A 24,438-nucleotide genomic window follows, 5' to 3' on the forward strand; every position below is an offset into this window, starting at 1 on the left:
CACAGCCCATTACAAGGGGTACACATGGACGTTAATTCACCGAAATGCCAGGGATAGAGGAAGTGACATCATACCCACTTTGACCTCCACTTTCAGTCACACACATACTTACACATCAACACAAGTTCCCCTATATACACTGGCTCACACATAAAATACACTCTCACCCGCAAGCACGCACACAACATTCATTTAAAAGCATTTTCTGCATACCTCAGCTACCAAGAAAAGGCATATTCCAGATTTCTGTACTCCTTTTTTCAAACACTATTAGAGAATAATATATGTTATTTATTCAGTATTAGTGTAATAAAAAAATAACAGTAAATAAAGAGAGTGGAGCCCAAGAGTGCTCTTCTTGTGACCTCTGAATTCCTTATTGGTCTTTGCAATACTGGCGATATCCGAAGCTTTCCCAGATTTTGATTAGCTCCTGATTCCCACTGACCTGTATGCTATCCATTTCCTCCTGTGAGAATGTAGGTATCTGCTTGTATTTAAATAAAAAAGACTCGTGAGGTTGCAGTTGAAATTCTATCAGTAACTTATTAAATTGATTCCCCATTTTAAAATGTACGAAATATCCATAAATCATGAGTAGCAATAAAAATAAAGAGCTGATGGAAGATTTTACCTGAGAGGGTTATTGGTCATGCAACCTGGCAACATATGCAGCAAAGCCTTACAATTGCATATTTGCAAAATACGATTTGTCTTTACATTTGAAAAGAAAATGATGTTAGAACTTATAAAAGAACCATTTGAAAGCATGGCCAACTACCATTAGATTTGTCATAAATCCATGTCAGGTCATTACCATGCGAGGGCTTTGGAGCAGTTTTAGGCATAACACTATGCCTGACGGTTTTCAACACATGCAGTGGCAAACCACACCCTAAGCCTAATTGGCAAAACAGGTATCTTAGAAGAATACAACGTCTATTATTTCATAACCATTCTGCAAGACATTAGAGAATTGTTGAGGGGGCGATAGCCCACCTCAAATAATAATTACAATCCTTGTCAGGGTGAACCACAAAAGTCCCTAAATGAACCTCTGCTTTGCCATCTGGTAGCTTGGCACAAATCAGTCAGGCTTAACTTAAAGGCAGTGTGTAAAGTCTTTATGCAGTAATAAAGTAAAAATGCAAATTCCCAACACGAATAAGAAAAATAGAGTATACTTGAATAAACAAAATGGCACCAAGATGACAAACTTCAGGTGATATTTTCAGAGGTCAGATAAAGCTTGGTGATAAGGACTTCCTTCAAGGTGTTGCAAAGGTGAATGGGTCAGCTACCTCTAGGGTCAACAAGGCACCCCTCCCAACAATTAGCATCTACTGCCATGACTAGCCACCAAAGTCCTCCACTGGGATTCTGCATATGCCCATCACATAGTTAGACACCAGGTGTTCGGGAATGTGGACCCTTTTACATGCTCTAAATACCTCTGTGCCATGGCTATCATCTTCACTGGACTTTGTGACCCTCCTGGCTTTCATGCCCAGTTCCTTCTGGTTCATTTCATGTGCCAGCAGAATTTTCTTCTCCTCTAGAGCCTGCTTATTATTTTAAGGCACTCTCAGACTCTGCCTTTTTCACCTCCATGGCCCTCTGAGCTGTGAGTTTCTTCATTGCTGTGACTTTCACCTCAATAATTAGAGTAGCCAGTTGCAGTGTCAGCTCTCTTTCAGCCTTCCTGTCCTCTAGCTTCTCCGGGGACAGATTGTGACATGACACACTACTCTTTGCTCAGGATCTGGCAGGGGACCTCTCCTGTGGGCCCTCCTCTCTCCTCTGGGGCCATTGCCAGGACAGCTTCTTCCTCCACCTCTGTCCTACCCTATCCTCCTCTTGTGTCCCATCATCCTCCTGCACATGTGATGTAGATTGGAACATGTGGACCTCTTCCCAGGCTCTGAGGGCTACTTGTTAATCTAGTTTCTTGGAGCTTTTCGCCAGCTTCAGCCACCTCTCTTTGCAAAACAGTAAAGATTTTGATGTTTCTCAGATCCCCCTGCAGTCTTTTAAAAATCACAGGTGCAAATTGTGAGGATATGAGTGATTTTGTGTAAAAAGGAAAACATGTTCATTTGAAAACAAGGATTTTAAAAATCAAAGATTGATTTTGATGACAGATTATCAAGATATTTTTGGTTTGACAAAAATCACTGAGTGGTACTGCACATACACAAGTAAGATATGTAGGTATTAGTTGAGACACATCAAATAATAATCACATTCTTTGTCAGGGGGACCCACAAAAGTCACTAAATAAACCTGTGCTTAACCATTTGGTAGCTTGAAACAAAACAGCCAAACTTAGTTTAGAGTCAATGTGTGAAGTATTTATACTTATTTAATGTATTTATTTATAAACTTTTATATAGCTCGAACATGACTCGAGGGGGTATCAGAGCGCTTTACAGGTGATACAAAGTAAGCAACATGAGAGGCAGTGGTACAAACTGTGAAAAACAGCACATTGTGGAAAGTAACCTCAATACATAAATTCTACACAGCAAATAATATACATATGGAAGGAACAAGAGTTCAGGATAATGCAATTAGGGTAACCATTTGTTCTTCTTTCCTTCTTTTTTTGATAATGCAGTAGAAGTGGTCAGTCTGATTTCAGGTGGTAGGGAGCTTCAAATCTTTGGGGCAATATCTGAGAAGGCTCTGTTTCAACTTTTCATTTCATGGAATATCTGTGGCTTTAGCAGTAGGGAGCTGTTTCGTCTAGAGCATCTGTCTCTGCCAGTATTTTGTTGTGTTGCAATGTATGGCTTTGTGAGTCATGCACGCAAGCTTTAGATGTATTCTTGCCTCATAAGGTAGCCAGTTCAGGAATTTTACATCTGGGAGAGATGTTTGTTTCTTTTAGTTCCAGTGACCAGTCGGGCAGCAACATTAAGCTTGGCCCTTAGAGGTCCCAGCATGGATCTAATGATTCCACAAAGATTTGCACTTCCATAATCCAATCTTCGAATGACTAAAGCTTGGACCGCTGATTTGAAGTTGTCATGAGGGAGAAAAGGTTTCAATTTCCTTAGACTGTTCATTTGGTAGTTTGCTCTTTTGGTGGCAGCACTGATGTGCTCCTGCATGGTCAAGTACTTGCCTAATGTTATACCCAGAGGTTTTGCAGAATCGATAATCTTAGGAGAGCAGTTGAGGGCCATTATATGCTTCATCCATAAATACATCTTGGGTTTGTGATTGGGCTGGGGTGATGAGGAGTAATTCTGTTTTATTAGCATTTAGTTTGAGATGGGTATGTGTTAGCCTGTTTCGAGTATTTTATTGAGTTGCATTGAGGGACCTAATGTCATCTGGGGAGGAGATTTTCAAATACAGTTGGGTGTCATCTGCATACATCTGATGTTAAATGTTGGAGGCTTTCAATCAATCTGCAAGAGGCTCCATGAAGAGGTTAAAGTGAGTAGGTGAAACCCCAGAGTGACCAATGTAGCAAAGGACAGGGATTGATTCACCATAACTCTGGGATTGGTTTTGGAAGAGTGATGTTAACTAGTCTAGTACGGTTTCTGACATCCCCATCCTATGTTCAAGAAAAATCTAGTAAACTGTTGTGTTTAATGGTATCAAATGCTGAAAATAGGCCAACGAAGATGAAAAGGCATGCTTCATTTTTATCCACTTTTTTTCCGAACGTCGTCAACCATGTGCGTGAGCACTGATTCAGTGCTGCAGGCTTGACCGAAGCCAGATTGCTGGTATAGAAGTTGGAAATGATCTATATGGTTGTAAAGCTGGCCCTGCATACATTTCTCTAGGAGTTTCACCAGGGTGGGAATGATGGAAATGGGCCTGAAATTATTAAGGTTCAGGCTATGTGCATCAGGTTTTTTTAGGATGGGGTTACCTGCCTTACTTTTAGGCAATCTGGGTTAGTGCCTTGGTGGAGCGAGACATTAACGTATTAGTCCAGAGTGGCAGTAAAGAAGATTTGATCTTCTTGAAAATATTCTGAGGTTACAGATCTATGAAGTCAATAGAGGGTTTCAATGCTGTAAGAAAATTATGGATGTCGCTTTCATTGAAGGATGTGAATGAATGTCAAGAAGCATTGTTTTCGAGGGAATGCCCTGTATGAACCCTAGATGCATTTATTGATAAAGGGGGCGGATTGGTGTGAGGAATGATCGGAAGGAGCATCCTCGCTCGTCGTCAACCATGTGCGTGAGCACTGATTCAGTGCTGCAGGCTTGACCGAAGCCAGATTGCTGGTATAGAAGTTGGAAATGATCTATATGGTTGTAAAGCTGGCCCTGCATACACTTCTCTAGGAGTTTCACCAGGGTGGGAATGTTGGAAATGGGCCTGAAATTATTAAGGTTCAGGCTATGTGCATCAGGTTTTTTTAGGATGGGGTCACCTGCCTTACTTTTAGGCAATCTGGGTTAGTGCCTTGGTGGAGCGAGACATTAACGTATTAGTCCAGAGTGGCAGTAAAGAAGATTTGATCTTCTTGAAAATATTCTGAGGTTACAGATCTATGAAGTCAATAGAGGGTTTCAATGCTGTAAGAAAATTATGGATGTCGCTTTCATTGAAGGATGTGAATGAATGTCAAGAAGCATTGTTTTCGAGGGAATGCCCTGTATGAACCCTAGATGCATTTATTGATAAAGGGGGCGGATTGGTGTGAGGAATGATCGGAAGGAGCATCCTCGCTGTCTGCAGACATCCTCAATTTTTGTTCATTTTGCATTGGAAGAAGGAAGCAAAATCATTGTGGCTCATTGTGCTCCTTGGTATACAGGAGCTCAGGGAGAGGTTCACTCTCCTATTCCACCCCATCATCTGTCTCCAAGAGCATGCTCACTTCAGACCTCTCAAAGTAAGCCTTGAGGTGGTTCACAGGTAGGATCCTCAGAGGGTTCCTGGAAGTCTGCAAATTCACGGGGTAGGTGACATCACTTTTGCGCTCCACCACCTCAAAAGGCCCAGTCCGCTTGTCCTGCAAGACACAAGGTTTTACTGGGGCCATGACCCAGTTTCAGGCCAGGCTGAAACTGTACCAGAGTGTCCTTCTGGTCGTACCAGTTTTTCATCTCCTACTGGCTTGCTTCCGCTTTCGCCTGAGCGAGTTTCCTGAAGCGGGCAGTTTGATTCCCGAAGGCCAGCCTGTAGTTATATGGGAGTCTCTAGTTGACAAAGGTTTGCACCATTGTCCAAGTAGGGATCTGTCTTCCTAGTCAGGGTAAGAGAGTTACACTGCTAAAGTAACCCTTGCTCGCCCCCTTGGTAGCTTGGCACGAGCAGTTAGGCTTATCTCAGAAGCAGTGTGTAAAGCTTTTGCACATACCCAACAATAATACAGTGAAAACACTACAAAAGGGCACCACACCAGTTTAGAAAAATACCCACTATTTTTATATATCCAAAACAAGACAAAAAGAACAAAAATCCAGCACACATTACTTTAAAAATATGCACTTTGCTAGAATACGTTAGAAACACAGGGTCATATGTTTAAGCCCCTATCACCACCACAGCAACACTTTTACCGATGTTGTGGTGGCGATAGGGGCTTAGCCTTATTTACAATGCAGCGTTAAGGTACTTAACGTGGCTTAACACTGCCTTGTAAATAAGGCCCCCTTTCATGCTATGGTTAGCGTCAAAGGGGTGGACATTTGGTGTTGTGGTGGGCGTTCCACCACAACACCCATTGTTTTTTTTTGCTGCTCTCTATGTACAAGGGTGGCGCACATAGGAGGCAGTGACAAAATTAAGACCAGGGAAATCTGGTCTTAACTTTGCAAAACAAGGAGAAATGCATTATTTCTCCTTGTTTTTTTCTTTTTCTATGTGTGCTGCCTTGTGCATCACACATGGAAAAAGCAAACTGCCATGGATTATCATTGCTGATCATCAACTTATGTGCCTGCACTAAGTTGTCACAGAAATCTGCTATGGTGGTCCGTCTTGTTCCCTCTGCCTTGTTACCTCTGCAAAGGACTAGTGCTGGCAGTCAGTGTGCCTCACTGCTACTGTAAGGGGCATTGAGGGCTTCCAGTAATGAGTAATGCCACAGTGTGCCAAAAGCAGAATGAGGTTGAGTTGTTTTTTTTCACTTTTGCTGATCTGGAGTAGCTACAAAGCAGGAACACCCAGGAGGGGGGTGTTCGAGCTGTCTGTCTGTTAGTCTAGCAAGTATGTAGAGAACCTCAACCCAGAAGGAGTGCAAGGGCATGCTGCTCCAAAGCATGTTTGCAAGTGTGCTGGCGCTGACTGGCCGTACCAGCATAATAGGATGTTGTGGAGAATAGAGCCTGCAGCCTTTGCGGGGTGAGTTACACTCTATGGCATAGGTCTTCAAACTTTTGGAAGTTGAGCCCCCCAGCTGCCTTTTTTTAGATGTTGTGCCCCCACACTACCTGACAGAAATGTCTGGAATATGGTACACTACTTAATCTTTTGCGCTGTGTGGGTAGCAGAAGGGCCCATGTGAGTGCACGCTGACCCATGTGACAGTTTGAGAGTAGGGTAAGAGGAGCAACTGCAGGGTGCGTAAGGTGACCATATGAATTTGAGGGCGGATGTAAGTGCAGAGTGCGTTGAATTAATGGATGGTTAGTGATGGGCTTATTTGAGTGAGACTGCAGATTAAGCAGTGAGGGGGACAATTGAGTGAAGTGCCACATGAGTGCAGGTTGAGTAGTATGCTTGTGTGACTGCAGGGTGAGGTATAGGGTGAACAGCGCCAGTGCATTGTGAGTGCAGAGTGATCACTGTGAGTGCAGGGTGAGCGGGTGAATGGTGTGAGTGCATGGGGATCAGTGGGAGTGCAGGGTGAGCGTGAAAGTGAAGGGCGAAAATGAGGAGCGAGTTGTCTGAATGCAGGGTGCATTCCAAGACACTTGAAGTAACGCAGTGTAGGATTTCAGATTTGTTAAACTATTGCTACTATGGCATTAACCAGGGATCGAGGGTGGAGGACATAAATGTGCTGATCTTGCAACAAACTTCCAGTTTTATGATTAGTGTTGCCAGCTCATTATTTTGATGTCCCATGCCGTACAAATATAATCAGTCACCTAAATCTGTATTTCAAAAAGACGGGGGACCCCACATCAATATAAGGCAGGTCGACGGGGAAAGAAACAGAATCAAACAAGGAGGAGAACCTGCCCTGTAATTTTAAAAAAGTGGCCTATGAAAGGTCCAAAAATCTTATAACACTCTGAACCCAAGTGGATATATCAAAGATAGAAGGACAACTATGTATTAACAAACATTTTTATTAGAAATTCATTTTTTCTTTCTTTTTCATTTATTTTTAGTGGTAAGAACAGAACATATTCAGAAGAGACAGTTATAAATATAAATTGATAAAAGATTTTTTGTCAAAAAGGATTAATTCCTGTTAGTCGCCCATACTCCCACAACACATACCACCAACACACAGAAAGCAATCATTCATACATCATACAACACTCCACACAAAAGCCACAGATGCATATGCTGGATAAGGAAAGATGACATATAGTCCCAGATGGTGGTTAAATAGTTTCCTAGAATGCGTTTTGGACCTTTCATAGACCACTTTTCTGAAATTATAGGGTAGGTTCTCCACCTAATGCTGTATTGTCAGCACTTGTCTGTACATACCTTGAACAACAAATATAAATAGAAAGCACTTTTAATTGTGTTCTAGGGCAGCCTAAATGATCCATGACTGAAAATAAAAGGGAACAAAGACAGAAAAGTCACATTACTAATGAATACATACTTCCTTATATATATACCATATTTAGTGTCAAGACAAGCAATTTGCAGGCTGTTTAAACATGGCTGGCATTCTTATTTTGGCAACTTGAAGCCCTTTTAGCCCGGTGGGAGTTGCGCGCCTGCCTGTGTAATTATAAAAAAAAAAGGTTGTCTCCTTTCTGGGAAGACCTAACCCTCCCCGGACGGGGTTAAATTTGCAAAGCTGAAATGCTTCAGCTGCAGTGGGAGGCAGGATGTCTCCTCTGCTAAAACTGAAAACAAGGAACAGACTATTTTCAGCTGCAGTGTACTTTGCAAACATTCCTACAGAGAAGTTAAAGTCTGGAAAGGTCAGCATTAACTTTGAAAGACCAGCTGTAAAATGTTGGTCCCCTTTCAAAGACAGGACTTGAAGCAGCCATTTAGTTTTCTGAAGACATACAACCCCCAAACCTGCAAGCAACTCATGATTTTGCTCTATCTATATAGCTCAAGTTGAGCCCACCCTGAGTATATAAAACCCATTACGTTTTACCAGAACAAATCCATACTGGATTTAGCTCCCTATGTGCTCTGTATTGTGTGACTTTAATAACATTGTTACCTTAATGACTCCTTCCTTTTCTGCCCTACCCATGCTCGAGTTGATGACACAGATGATCCTTCCTTTTTAGTTACACTGCTACACTGTCTAAAGGCACCTATTAATGGTTAAAAAATCCCACTTTTTCAGTCACACAGACAATACGTTCATATTAATATTTGTTATATTTGTTCCCGTGTTTCTTTGTGCATATTTTATTTGTTTCAACGTCTCATTGGTTATAATGTACACAATTCATTTATCAGTGCTTAATTTGTGCAGCTACTTTCCGGTGCTTAGCACCAGCACTTACTTATCAGGGCCGGTTCTACACGCGTCTGCACATTACATATGGTATTCATGATATAATTACCTCTCTGACTCGGTGCAGAGTGTTGTTCTCATCTCTCGAGTCCAAGTGAGTTTTACGGCTGAGAGAGCGTGAGCCAAGATTCATGCCTGCATAACCGAGTATTTGTAATTCCTAACACCTCCAACTGCATGACAGCTAAGACACACAACTCTGGATATCTAGTCCAGTCCTTTTGTGTTCTATAGTATTGATGTTACTTTGAGCCACTGTATGTTGCGTGGCACAACCTAAATTGACTCTGGGTGGTTACTAACATTATTATTAAATAACTACTCTATATAGCTCAGCATACTAACAATGCAAATGTGAATTATTGAATTAGTACCTTCAGGGCATGAAATTAGAGAGTGCATTGTTGTTATTTTGCTTTTACATAGCGGTTACTACAGCACGTTTTGTCATTTGACGCTGCATAGGAAAACAGAGCCATCTCTCTCTCTAATTCTCTCATTCATTTGATGTCTATTACACTCTGCCTCGTATTCCGCTCCTCTTTTCTCTCCCATATAACTTAACTGTTCTTTCCCTTTCTCTCCCGCCATCATCAGCGATCTTCACACATGACACCTGATTTACGCTACTAATTTATACATGAATAAGCACTGGTGTGGGTTAAAAGCAGATAAGGATAGAAACATACACCAGGTGCTTATGTATGGCCCCCAAAAGTACAAGAAAGAAGAGTTGCTGTTCTGCTGGGAAGTGACATATTCTTCGTTGCATATATTGCTGCTGTCAGTGCTGTGCCACTAAAAGTAGTTATGTTTTGAAGTATCTGTTCCCACGTAGAGTAATGCCCTTCTGCTGAACAGTGCCTGATATATTGAACATTGGTTCATTAAAAGTATTGCTTGCTTTTGAACAGGGCAGGCACTTCACACTTGAATATATAAGGTTTCATAGCTAATTACCAGTTGTGTCCCATTTAAAGTATTGCAGTCTTTATTTTAAGCCAGTCTTTGCCGGTAGGACCCACCAACACTTATTTTCGGTACTAGCAAGCATTTTTTCTTAACATAAATTGATCCCAAGTAAGAGAGAAAATACAAAAAGAGAAAAGAAGGAGGAAGAGAAAAACGGAAAGATAGGTTCAAAAGGAAAAAAAGGAGGAAAATGAATGTGAAAGTGTGAGGTAAAGGGGCAGGGAGTTCTGGTGGTAAATGCGAGACATCAAGACAAAGCTGCCTTAGTATTCACCACCTCGACCTCTGATAGCAACGACAGCGTTCTTCTGAGAAATCTTTAGTACCAGCACTTTTTTATTTTACAAATTAAGCACTGTCATTAATTCGTAGAGCTGAAATGCTTCAGCTGCAGTGGGAGGCAAGGAGTCTCCTCTGCTATGAAACAGAACGCCAAGGAACAGATAAGCCTGTTTGTTTGTGTTCGGTTTTATCAGGAGACTGCAGTTGAAGCATTTCAGCTCTATGAATTATCCCCCTCCTGGGATGGTTAATGCGTTTGACTCAACATAACAAAATCTCGTCAATTTACCTTCCCTCCAACCGTCAGTTACCGGAGTTCTACAAGAAAAAAAAGAAACCCCATTTGAAATGGGTGAAGACTTGCAAGGTGTGCATGCCAGTGAGGGGGACAAAGGTAAGATTCTAGGGAGGAGTGCACGCCCCCCTGAGATGGTGTCGCCCCCCCCCCCCCGGGGCGCCTGCCCCACAGACTGATGCGGGATTTAGGATGGATATTGCAGATTATCTGCCATTCTTAATCATTAAATAGTATGAGTATTTCTATTTCCCCTTTGTGATCATTTCACCAGTCGCCTTCCACAGCCGATAGTGATGATATTGTGTTGTGCAGTGTGCATTGGGGGTTTTGGTGGAGAGTTTGCTATGCCTGTAGTAGCGCCATGTGAATCCTAGCATAGGAATGACATTCGTCTGATAGGAGTTTACCTCAAACTAATAGGGCCGGAAAATCAAACAAGAGCCCATCTTCATAAAGGTCACTCACTGTAGACAATCCAGCTTCTTCCCTGTGTAGTATGTCTCAACAGGAGACCCTCCTGGTATGAGTCTGTAATCCAAACAACGGTATCACTGGAGCATGAGCAGGCCTCCTTTAATATATTATAGATAATTGTGTAGGCAAGTACGATTCACCTCCAGCAGTGGGTCCATGGTTGTAGGGTGGGTGTTGTGGGGAGAAAGCCTGTTGTTTAATTCATCTTCTTTAATCTGGCCCGCGGGAGACTTGTTTTGGTTTAGTAATCCCCTGTCAGCCAGTACAGTCACTGCATAGTTATATGCTCAGAGGTTTGGCGCCCCATGGCCCCCGAGGTTGGAAGGCAAGAGGAGTGTGCATAGCACTATACTGTGATGCTCTGTTTCAAATCATGTCGATTAGTATCGTGTTGAGTTCCTGAAACATTTCTGCCACGGTCAGGAACGTAAAATTAGCACAGTGATATAAAAAGTGTGGTAGGGTTATAAGTCACATTATTGTAAGAGGTAGATAGTTCCAGAAGGCTACTTAGGGTCTAATGGCACATATTGTGGCACCTTAAGGAGGACCTCGGGTGCATGGTAGATTCTGATTCCAAGGTATTTGAAAGAATGTGCCGCCCATTGTAGTCAAGTCAAGGATTCTTTATTCGATGATTAAAAATCACCATAAAAGCACATATATATATACAACTAATTAAAATCCAATTAAATCATTATCATGATCCTGCATTGTAGTCAGTCTATGCTGAACACGGGTTCCAAGTGGGGCTGTTGCAATGGGGACGGAAAAAAATGATCTGGTGGGATTGACTCAGAGGCCTGAAAGGGCATGGACTGAGTTTAGTATCTTTACTGACAACATTACTGATAACATTACTGGAAAGATCCATACAGGGTGACCGCAAGAATAGTAACATGTTATCCGCATAGAGTTAGATGAGTGTGTATCCTCCCACAGCACTATTCCCCAGTCTCTTCTGGTCACCTGAGTTTGATGGTTAAGAGTGCAACCGCTAGTACAAACAGCAGGGTGTAGAGTGGGAATCCCTGCCTGGTATCCCGGGCAAATTTATGTGCCTCAGAGATTTAGCCGCCAGTCTTGACCCTGGCTGTTCAAGAGAAGCATAATAAATGTATCCAGTATATCAGTTTTGATTTAAGGCCATATTGCTTCAGCACAGCAAGAATGTATTCCCAGCTGAGTGTATCGAATTCAAAAGAAAAAGAAGCGTACTCAAACTATATACAAACAACCCTGTCATTCACATGCGGACGTTGGCAATCCTCGAGTACCTTACCATGGATGTTATAATCTGTGTTAAGGATCAATTACTGGTGATAGGAAGTAACGTATTTGATAACATAGTTAGGTTTGGGATTAGAAGAGGCTAGTGCTTCCCACGCTGTAGAAGGAAGGTCACTCAATTGTGCAGCCGCTGCAAACAGTTTTTTGAGTTGTGGCATTAGTAGGGTTTTATGTGTCGCATTAAACTCAATCAGGAGTCAATCTGAGCCAGGAATTTACCATGGGCTAGAGCCGGAATGACTGATATGTCTCCTGGACAGTGAATGGAGAGTCAAGTGCTAGCCTCTCATGCGGGTGATAGGGGTATTCCGTGCCTTTACAACTGTGGCTTTTTGTACCAGTGGAGAAATACCCATTAAAATGTCATGATAAACCTTGAGGACAAAGTTCTCATGTGTGTATGCTCTGGAACTAGGCATGGGCGGAAAATCCGTTCCGCTCGCGGATTTTGCGGATTTTCGGGAATTCCGCAATCCGCGAGATTTGCGAATTTCCCGCAAAATCCGCAAATCCGCGAGCAGCGGATTTTGCTCGCACTGCTCGCACTGTTCGCGTGAGTTCGCGCCCCGCGAATAAGTGCAAAATTGCAGAAATACGATCTTAGCAAAACTGAAAGTAACTACTTACCAGGTTCAAAAGTTCAGGCTCATCATTAGTAGCCATTTCCTGTAGTGCTTCCTGAGGGGCCCCTCCAGAGTTCAGTTGCCAGTTGAAACTATTATGTGACCCTGCTCTGAACCTCAGAATAGTTACACATATGCCACAAAGGTCCTGAATTACAGCTAAGGGAGACAAGCAGGAGCCAGGCTGGAAGTTAAAATCCATTAATCAGCCCCTAATTCATTATTGTCAGTTGGGGCAGGGCAGGTGTTGTAACTAATTTTGCAACAATGAAAGCACTTAGCAAGTGCAAAAGATCACTAATCAGGGCGCACTAAGGAAGCAGGTGCCAGCTAAAAAAATATTCTGTGACACATTAATCAGCCCCAAATTAATTCAGGTCACTTGAGGCAGGGGAGGTGTGCTTTGCTTTGCCGAAAATAATGTACACTGGACAACCAGAGGGTGTGGTGATGAAACAGAGGGTGGCATGGGTGGGCCAGAGGGTGGCATGAGTAGTCAGAGAGTGGCAGTGGTGACAGAGAGTGGCAGTGATGAAGAAGAGTGTCCCAAACAGGCTGGACACGTAGAAACAACAAGTTCGCAAAACTTGCGACCCGACAGGTAAGTTCGCAAATTGCGAAATTGTAAAAACCCTCGCGAACTGGCAGAAACACGGGCGAACACAAAAAAAAAAAATCCGCAAATTCGCGGGAATTCGCGGATTTTGCGGATTGCGAATCCGCAAATCCGCAAAATTCGCGAACGCGAGATCCGCAAAATTCGCCCATGCTTATCTGGAACCCATTACGCTCAATGTTGGTATTTAAAAGTGGAAAGCTTGCCTTTTTATGCTTTTGTTCCAAATAACGTGCCCATACTGCCCTTTGGTTACTTTGATTTGAGGGAAATATTGGTTTCAGTAGTTCAACTATTATAACATGTAATAAAAAATTGATGGGTTGTGACAAACTGGATACACCATTATTTTACTCCACAATGACAGTAGTAAAATGTTTTCAGATAGTGGATATATGGGTAGTGCAGTATTTCGAGTTGTGATTGCTAACAGTGTAACTTAGTATTGCACAGCCTAAGATAGGTTTGCTGTGGTGCTAGTTTAGTACCATATGTCTAGGACCACCTACCTCCCATACACATTCTCCTTAGGGCAGGAAAGCGGGGTAGCAAAGACACAAACCCTGCAGTTAGAAACTTTCCCCATGGTTCTGTAAAAAGTCTGCATTGTAAAAGTTGAAAAACAGGGAATAGCATGTAAACCCAGAGTAGTCCTCTAGATGGGTGTCTTTAGATCACACATGAAAAGGGGACTTTTTAAAAAAATAAGGCACAGCTTAATCCAACAGCGTGCAGTGCTGAAAACTGCACTGTTTAAGCCTTTCTATCAGAATGTAGTGGAAAAATAGTGCAGAGAAACTGAATAATACGAACCTCTACGCAGTACCAAGGAGGTTTATGCTTGCCTGCAATGTGTTTGCAAGCTCTACTTGTGCGTCTGCAGCTTTGGCTCTTTGTATTGATGGGGAAATAGCTGTTAAAATGGCATGATATTAATTGCCTAGGGAGTAAACCCTCAGAACTACATGAGGCTTGTGGAGTATAGTTGGGGGTCTCTCAAAAGCGCTGTGGCTTCCTTGGAGTTCAGAGTGGTCTGCATGGTCTCTGGCAGCATAACCTCAAGGTGAGAGCAGTCTCTCTTGCCTTGGAGGTGGCCGCATGCACTGGATTGCGATGAGCCTCAAGCCCTTACGTTCTCAAATTTTGCTACCACCATGTTGACATGAAGGCACCTAGTATTTGAGAGCAGGATATAGGCTGGGGGAGGGGACCATGGTTCTGATAAAAGTAGATCGGCTGCTATATGGATAATTAAGGAAAGCCCTGTGGAAGTAGGCTTTTCAGTTGGCAGCTCGCTTCAAGCGAGGAAAGCAAGCAGCAATTAGGGAGGTGGTTGGGGGAGGGGTTAAGCTGCAAAGAGGAAGCGTGTTAAAAGACAGAGGATGGTACAGGCGCCCTCAGAAAACAGCACTGTGCCGACAAAGTTGCACAACAAGCTTGATGTACCGCAGTTAAAAAAAAACATACATTTAATAAAACAGGATTTTGGTGAGCCGCACTAAAAGAAAGTCCCTCGACCACTATATGCACTGTATTATAAATATATCTTTTTTTTAAAGGATTTGGGCGAGGTGTCATCTTAGGATGCTAAGTGACACTTGCTGCAGGCAGAAATTTAGAGAAGACTACCAAATTCAGTTCCCTCGCAAAGGTACTGTATGCCACTTCCGCCAAAGAGAAGGTGGGAGCGTCATCCTGCAGCAGTCAGTTAGTGACATACCGTCTGTGCTCCACGCTGCTCACACGGCTGGCCGAGGTGCTCACGAGCTTCAGGAACCCCCATTCCAGCATGCATACAGAGCAGCCACTGCAAAGTCCACAGGGAGATGTGATCTGGATCCAAGACTGTGTGATAAACGGGGGCCTGGAAGGGGTGGGTGGGATGGTGCTGGAGTGAGTGTTCCTGTGGGTGGGTCATGTTAAAGATGGGTGAATGTTATGCTTATAATGAATGTGTGTTCCTGAAAGTTGGCAGGTCTGCCACTCTCCATAGTTACGAGGGCACCAGCAGGAACAGCCTTCGAAAATGAACATGCAGGGCCGGTCCTAGAGCTCACAATAAGTGACATCACAGAAAGTGCCATTGCAGGACTATTGATCTTATTTGGCATCACTGAAGAGACCTAATGTGGATATCAATAACATGGACAACAAGATAAATATATAAGTGAAATAAGTCCATATATTTGAAGACTGCATTAAATGGATTACATTTGTCACATTTAATGAAAAAACTCTGTGCAGGTCTCAAAAAGATGGATATTTTTTACTCCATGTGTCCAGATTCTATGATTGTTTCCAGATGAGTCCATGATAAAAATTTCAGATCTGACTCAAAAAGGGGAGAGATCCTGTTGAGGTAATGAGGGGTGGGATCATTCAAAATATAAAATTAAACAAGACAAAAACCCTCACACCATGGATATAATCACAAATTTCAAAAGGCTCTGTTATCTTTCGGTGCCATTATTGTGCCACCTTAGTATGATATTAATACTTAGTAAGTTGTTTTAAAGTAAATCCTCTCACCAGCATCCCATATTCACATGCTAGGACTCGTAGGGCAGTCTTTTTTTTGTGAGGGATCTCGCCAGAATTTTGTTAAGTGAAAAACACAACACATATATAACAAAAATACAAGACACCATTGCAAACAAATGAAGATTGAACATACATTAAAAAAATACTTAGAACCACTGAGATCACTACTAAATCATACATTGACTTGAAAGTATGCTACAGATTCAAGGGGTTATCAAATCAATGTTTTTGATTTAGTGTTGGAACAGTAGGGAGTGGTAGAGGCCAGCTTTGGTGCTGGGGGTGCCCTGAGCGAAAAAAAAATTTGGTGCCCCCCAATGACTCACTCTGCCACAGATTCCCTCAACAGTGCCCATCAAGCCTCCGCAACCATGTCCTCGGATGCATTTATTTTGATCTAATGCACCACTGATAGCAGTGTAGGGTGTCAGACCACCTTACATCTAACACATTACACAGGGAAAATCAATCATACGTATGTAAAACACTATATAGGAAATGTTAGATAAGACAAAGGACTACAAGGTGTAGGAGTCACATGACAATCATACTAGTAGGCAAATATAATTTAATAGTGATTGGTCTGGAGAAACAGAAACTATGAATTTAGAAAGTAATATCATGGTTGGGGGTTCTCTTTAATAACGAGAATTGATTTCTATCCAAATGAACCCTTTTTGCAACATTGGGCTATTCAAAGACTGAAGAAATAACCATAATGCTCTAATAATACCTTGCAGTTTGCAGGCAGCTCTAAGATGACGGTTAATAACTCACTGTTCTATGTTAAGAATTTTTACTTATAAACTGCAAGTAATAAAAGGATCTCACTGACAAAAGCAGTAACCCACTGACCTATTTAAAATTGTGCCCTTTGTGATCTGCATGGTCCATGTTCTATGCAGCAAGCACCTTAACCCTCTGCTCATACTTTTCAGGAGTCAAAACTTCCACTTGACAGAACTCCATCTCTCTCTAAGAGGAACATTAATCAATGGAGTTATCATAACATTTTTATTGTTGCCGAAAATTGCTGGAGGCCAGGAAGGAGGCAGCAAGTGCTTTTAAAAACATAATACACTTGCAAACGTAACGCCCTCACCCAAAGTCAGAGGACGGAGCGATCGCACCGGTCGTACTGCCCTAGAGCTAGTCCTTCTCAAGGGTCCTGTGACCTCCGTTGCAGCGTCACTGCTGCTCTAAGGTGTGCTGATTCATAGGTCTGCCCACAAGACTGGAGGTGAACTTCAGTATGGATTGTGGTGGACAGGCCTTCAAGGTTAACCCACACTTGCCACCGCTTTGGTCCACCTGCTGGTGCTAGCTAAGACACCAGGGGTTCTATAGCCTAGCAAGACCTTCTATGATATATCACAGGAATGTGCTCCCTCAAGAGAGTGGTCTGGGAGACTGGTCATGATGGATGAATCTGGTTCCCCGGTCCCATATGTGTCAGCTATGACGATAGTGCCAAATCCCCCCGAACAACATACTGCCCCACTGAGAGATTCCACTTTTACGCGTATTTGGGACATGTGTGATTGAAAATATATCCTACTTTGTGAATGTATTTAAATGTCAATAACTCATATTAACCTTAAATAATCAAGTGTATCCATTGATTGAAATAAGTAACATAATAAGCTGTAACTGGTCAGTGAAATGCCAGACAAATACTAAAAATTGGGATGTGTTGCACATTCTGGCCACACCTCTGACTCTTCCCACTGATCCAATCCTTGGGTTATCCCCGCCCTCGGAGTCACCACTCACAGTTCCCCTACTTTTTTATCCCACTTCGACCACTGTGCCCACTCCTAGTCCAAAATACACTCACACAAGGCAAAAAGTAGGTGTACCTATGCTGGAAGGATCCTACCTTCTTACAATTGCTCAACAGGCTGTCGAAATGAAGTATAAGAGATTCTCCTCTGAATTAGAGAGTCGGAGGAGTTTCTCATGGAAGATATGAGCTCCAGTTTCACGCAAATAAGAAGAATTATCACTGCTTTTTTTTAACCTTTCTTCTCTCTTTGAAGAAATTACTCAGGACTGGTAACATGCTGTTTTCCAACTATCCAGATGCCTCTCAGTTTATTTTCAAGAACACTGCTCTTTCTACAGAAGAGAGCAGAGACTTTGTTTGGATACCTTACAGAGATTGATGAATGAAGGTGTATAAATCATCTGAAGGTCAATCTCAGTAAATCTGAAATTACGCCAGTCAGTACACCTCTCAACATTTGGCAGAAGGATATTTGGCCCTCAATATCGGCTCTAGAAACAAAGTGAAAAGAAAAAAAACTATGAATCTGAAGGGATTACAACCTCTTTATAGAACACTAAGGCAATAAAGCAGTGGCACCATCAGCTTCTTAAGAAAAGTAAGTAATCTAAACTAGCAATCCATTGACGTCACCAATAGTTCCTTTCACAAAGTGAACAAAAGTCTATTGTTAAAACAGTAACCTCTACAAAATGCAGTGGTGTGGACCTTACCTAATCGCAATTGGAATGATCACATTTTCCCAGCCAGACATGGCTTGCACTGGTTTTCAATTAAAAGATCGATGTACTACATATAATAAAGTGGTTAAGTCAGAGATGTGACCTAACTTCTTGAGCCATTTTGTAACTTCACTTCTGTATAACTGAAGACACCATCTCCGGTGAGTGTAGCCAACATTTTTTTTAGCACTGCAAATCACCAGTTGACTCAGTGCAACTTCAGCCTCCAACTATCCCTGATGGAACTATCACAACCCCAGCATTCCTGAATGAAACATTCATGCTTCTGAAAGGTAGATGGCAGTTCCAACCTTAAATTGATATAAAGCACAACACATCCTACCTCCTTAAAAAGAAAATACGCAATAAAGAAACCTCATTTCCTGAACACCATCTCCTCTAGAATGCTTACATCCATCCGAAGAGGAATTGACTTTGTGTTCCCAATTCTACAGCTCATGCATAAGAACAGGCTTTTGGAGGTTACACAATTGGGATTACTGCAGTGTGCGTAGCATAACTCATGAAGGATATCAGTCAAATGTTCTTTGAAGTCAGCACCATTAGCGTGTGACAAATACACTGCTGTAGTCAGATACAGAATAGTGAGGCTCTTCAGGAACTTTGATAGTGAACATTTTGATTGGGCGCCCCTCCAAGGAAATTATCTCTTTAAGGTTTACTACCCCTGTGTCAATTGAACTCATACACTTGTTACCACCTACCTAGACATGTAGGCTATAGATAATATCACATAATGTTCACCAGAAGGTAACAGCAGAAAAGGGCTCCCAAAATCCAGCCCCAATTTCTTCCACAGCTCATCAGGGTTCTAAACAGGAAATACTGGGGTCATAATTATTACTTTCTTTGATGAGGGCCTCCACTTTTCAATCTAACCCCGGCCACCAATACAATTCTCTCAGTCTGGCCTTGGGAAAATTCCTTCTAAGATGAGCATTGTTTGCCAAATTAATCACTTTCTCATTCAACCCTGTGGGAGGAACCACCCTAGCACTTCTGAAAGGTTCCTCTGCTGTCCAATTCAACTCCTTCAGTCCATATTTCCATAATATATTTTTAAAGTCCTTTGCTACAACGCTATCTTTTCCTCACTAATCTCCACTCATCATCACCGATGGCATTGTTGTGTATCCAACTGACTGGACATAAGTTGGACACATCTACTTCCTTTCAATGGGCAAGCAAGATCAGCCTTGCGCAAAATGATTTTACTATTATTTGAATTAGGGGTCAATGGAGAGTCCTGACAACAAAAGGCAAACCCCACAGATAAAACTTAAAATGCTTAAAGGCACATGCAAATGCCTACCTTTTGATGACCAAGTAAAGTTTCTCAGCTCCTTTGAGAAGCACAAGGTGAAGCCTAGCACTCTTTACCTGCCATACACCACCTGTGAGGACAGCACAAAGATCTTTGCGGCTCAGATCTGTAGTTAATATCTATATCCTAAATACATCAAAATGACCAAGCATGGCATATAATTAATACTGCCCTTAATTGATTCAAAAGCTGCTTTACATACACCCATCTAATCCTATCTGACTCCATTTTTAAGAATTGCAGTCATCGTTTGTGCCACACTTGAAACTTTAGAAATAAATGTTGAAACAATTATGTTAACCAGAGAAAAGATCTATTTGTTCTTTGTCTTGGGATGACTGCACTTTCACAATGGATTCAACCAACTCTAATGTCGGCTTGATAGCTTCCGTGTATATGGAGTGACCCAGTTATGAGACTGCAGCAACACAGAATATACACTTCTCCTTCTTAAGTTTGAGACCAGCCTTGGCTAATCTACCCAGTACTAACTTCAAAGTGCTTTGGTATCCCTCCATAGCTTTCCTAAAAAAAACACGTCATCTATGAAGAAAAGAACATTAAGAACACCATCTAGCACCTTCTTCATTATTCTTTGGAATCATGCCACTGCTGATTCCAACACAAAAGGCATTCTAATAAAGTGGTAGGTCCTCAGTGGTGTAACAAAGAATGTAGGGTGTCTGGATTCATCATACAATTTGACTCAATAGTAAGCAGAAGAGAGTTCCATGATACTGAACACACTCGTACCACCAAACACAAAAAATGCTTCTGAAAAATTCCACCCTATTCAGATCCTTGCAGTCACCACACATACTTTTTTTCCTTGCTTCTATTCTTTAGAGCCAAAACAAGAGACCCAAGCCATTCTGAAGATTGCATTTCTTCAATTATCCCCTCCCCTGACAGTTTGTGAATGTATTTTTGAGAAGCTCTTAAATGAGATTAGGAACCTTTCAGACCTTGTCAACATACAGAATCACACTATTCTTCAAAACAATTCTTATGTTCAAAGTTCTTTAAAATACCAAGTTTGTTGCTGAAAATCTCAGGAAACTCCTCATAAATATCACTATTTTTGTGGTCTGTAGCCACAGATAAGATGTTTTGTGGTGCATTAGGGTTCATTGTAATTCCTATGTCCTGCTGCTGACACCACCCCAACAATCTGTCACTCCAGCTGGCTACATAAACCTACAGCAGAGGTATTCAAACGTTTGTAGCTTGAGCCCCTCCAGCTGATTTTTTTTAGATGTTGGCTCACCCCTCCCCCCGACAGAAATTTCTGGACTCGACCGCCACGTGCATATTCCGGGCATATTCAGCAAATAACATTCAATATAATAAGAGCGTTTAGTAAACTGCAGGTTTGTGAGTGGGTGTGGTAAAATGACAGGCGTATTACACAGCTCAAAACACCACTTTCCAAAATAAAATGTGTTCAAATTGTTTTTACTAGGATGCTTTGTTTTACACATGACATGGAATGATAATAACACACCAACATAAATGTGACAGGTGTGCGCGTTTTTCAGAGATGGTCAATCTGTGGATGGATTTTTGCTTCTGCCATCCTCAGGTTGTGCTCCACATCCAGTCTTGAACGGTACTTAGTCTTTAATACCGCAAGTGCTGAGGACCCAATCTCACATAAATAGGATGAGCTGAAAGGCAAGAGAGTTTTGATAGCAGTTTCTCCCAAAGCGGAATATTCTGCAGACATTTTCAGCCAAGACAGGGACTGTAAGGGAGACAGTGTTGTCAGATGTTTAGGGCACTCCCTAGCTCAGAGCTGGTACACGAGAAACAAATCTTCTCTAGAAATCATTAATAAACATGTTAGGCAGCATTATAATGGGATAATTGCCCACCAACCAGTTATGGATCCGAAGACAGTTGAAAGTCCGCAGAGAAGGCGCTGAACAAACACCTCATTGAGAATTTCTTAGTGGTACAATAAGTTGCTTGCCTGAAGTAGTGGGGGTTTGGGAAACATCAGGGTTATGTTTAAAAAAATAGAACTAATAATAAATTAATGATGTTGTCTAGTTTACTTCAAAGTAATGTTGTCTGACAGACTTTGTGATGGCAGGGGCATGTTAAGGATTTTGGGTGCCCTGGGCCAAAACTATTTTGGGGCCCCTGTTCAGTACAGGTTTGAGTTTAAATGATTTATTTGCAGCTCTGCCATATTCTACTTAGCCAGGCTACTAACAGTTCACAGGCACTGTAGTCAAGATTCTAAAAGCGTTTACAGCTAATATCCAGAGATAGTGATGTGTTTTCATTGTTGTAACAAAGCAGCCGCCCACAAATTGTACAGTGAATAAAATCTGTGATATTGTCCAATTTCTCATATGTGAGGACCCCCTTGGATCTAACTTTTTATGGTTGTTCAATGAAACAAACACATTTCTCTACAAATACTAATAGACTCCCTCACATCAATTACATTAAAAAGAAATTAAACAAAACGGTATTCTGTATAGGAATTATTCCAGTTCATCAGGGCAAAAACAGAACAGTCTCTATCAAGGGGCCCCTGGAAGGCTGAATTGTAGTGCATTTAGATGTCTCCGTTTGTACTTTAGGACGAAAACCTTAATAGGGCCCATACTTGTGTACAGGAGTGAGTGAGGCGACCATATGAATTTAGGTGCGCATGTTAGTGCAGAGTGGGACGAATTAATGTATGGTTAGTGGTGGGCTTATTCGAGTGAGATTGCAGATTGAACAGTGAGGGGGACAGGTGAGTGAAGTGTCACAAGTGCAGGTTGAGCAGTGTGCTTGTTTGACTGCAGGGTGAGGTACAGGGTGAACAGCGCAAGTGCATTGTGAGTGCAGAGTGATCACTGTGAGTGGAGGGTAAGTGGATGAATGGCGTGAAAACATGGTGATCAGTGTGAGTGCAAGGTGAGTGGGTGATTGGTGTGAGTGCATGGTGATCAGTGTGAGCACATTGTGATCACTGTGAGTGCAGAGCGATCATTGTGAGTGGAGGGTAAGTGGGTGAATGGTGTGAGTGCCTCAGCATCAGTGTGAATGCTGGGTGAGAGTGAAAGTGAAGGGCGAGAATGAGGAGTGAGTGGTCTGAATGCAGGGTGCATTCCCAGACACTTAAAGTAACTCAGCATGTTATTGACGGCAGTGTAGGGTATTAAATGTGTTAAACTATTGCTATTATGGCAGTAACCAAGGATCAGGGTGGAGCAAATAAAAAATGTGCTCAATCCTCAACAAACTTCCAGTCTCATGATTAGGGTTGCCAGCTCATTATTTTGATGTCACAGATGCTATAAAAATAAGCAGTCACCTCAAGCTGTATTTTCAGCACTTGTCTGTGCATACCTTGAACAGCAAATATAAATAGAAAGAACTTTTGTTTTCTAGAGCTGCATGAATGATCCATGACTGATAATAAAAGGGAACAAAGATAGAAAAGTCACATAACAAATGAATCAACAAAGAGCAACTTGCAAGCTATTTAACCCCTTGGCCATGGCGGTAATTCTGCTGTGGCGCTAGGGGGGAGGGGTGCCCGCATGGCGCCGCCATGCTCGTGATGAACCACTCCGTCACGAGCCGTGGTGGTGCTGTGATTGTGACGTAATGGTTCCGTCACGACCCCACCCGCTCAATGGAACGCTCAACGCAGGCGCGTAATCAGCGCCGCGCAGGCACGGAATCAGCGCCGTGCAGGCGCGGCGGCTGGGCCATGACAGAACCATTCCGTCACCAGCACAGCCCCACTGTGCCTCGTGACGGAATGGTTCAGTCAAGAGCATGCAAGGGGTTAAACAACACATGGCTGATTGACATTTTGTGTGCCTGCCTGTATAATTTTAAAAGAAACTTTCAGGGACGTTTTAAGGATTCTGGGGCCTGCGGACCAAATGTATTTTTGGAGCCCCTGTTCGGACCAGCTTTGATTTTATGGTCCAGTCTCAGCTCTTTCATGCCTTCTTTGGACAATTACTAAATGTGTGTTCATCTGATATTCAGGGATGGTGATGTGTGTTTTCAGTATGTAACACACCAGCAGTTTACTAATATTACTGCAAATAATCTGTCACACCCTTCTATTTCTCATATGTGAGGTCATGTATTGATCTAAAATAAACTTTTTATATGGATGTCGCATGACGCATAAACACATTTTGTCTCCAAAATGTCTGTAATAGACTTTTACACATTAAAAATAAATGATTGAAAATTGCTATTTACAAGATTGTGTTTAAAAATGTATTCAAGGTCATGAGTGCAAGACTCTGTAGAATAGAGCTGACTCTTTCAACACCCCCCTACGACTCCCTTTGAAAGGCTGGGGCCCATGCCTTAAACTTCTCTGGAAACTTTGTCTCCATTCTGGGAAGAGCTAACTCTCCCAGGAGGGGGTTAATTCCTACAGCTGAAATGCTTCAGCTGCAGTGGGAGGCAAGGAGTCTCCTCTGCTAAAACCGAAAGCGTGTCTGTTTGTTTGCTTTCGGTTTTAGCAGAGGAGACTTCTTGCCTCCCACTGCAGCTGAAGCTGTCAGCTCTGTGAATTAACCCCCTCCTGGGAGAGTTAACAACACAAAAGAACGGGCACCATCATGCCCCATCAATCTCCCCTCCCTCCCCCTTTCACAAGAAGACTTGCACGGGAACGAAAGTCAGAGTGGAGTGCGTGCCCCCCTTTGGATGGTGTCACGCCCCCCCAGGGGGGCGCGCCTCACAGATTGAAGAACACTGACCCACAGTCAACATGTCACTGAATTCAAATCTCATGGTAGTATATCCCCAGAACATCACTCCTGGCTCCTGCGTAACTTACATAACTTATATCAGGAGGGA

This window comes from Lissotriton vulgaris, chromosome 2_1, assembly GCF_964263255.1.
Source record: "Lissotriton vulgaris chromosome 2_1, aLisVul1.2, whole genome shotgun sequence".
In the NCBI taxonomy this organism is placed as follows: domain Eukaryota; kingdom Metazoa; phylum Chordata; class Amphibia; order Caudata; family Salamandridae; genus Lissotriton; species Lissotriton vulgaris.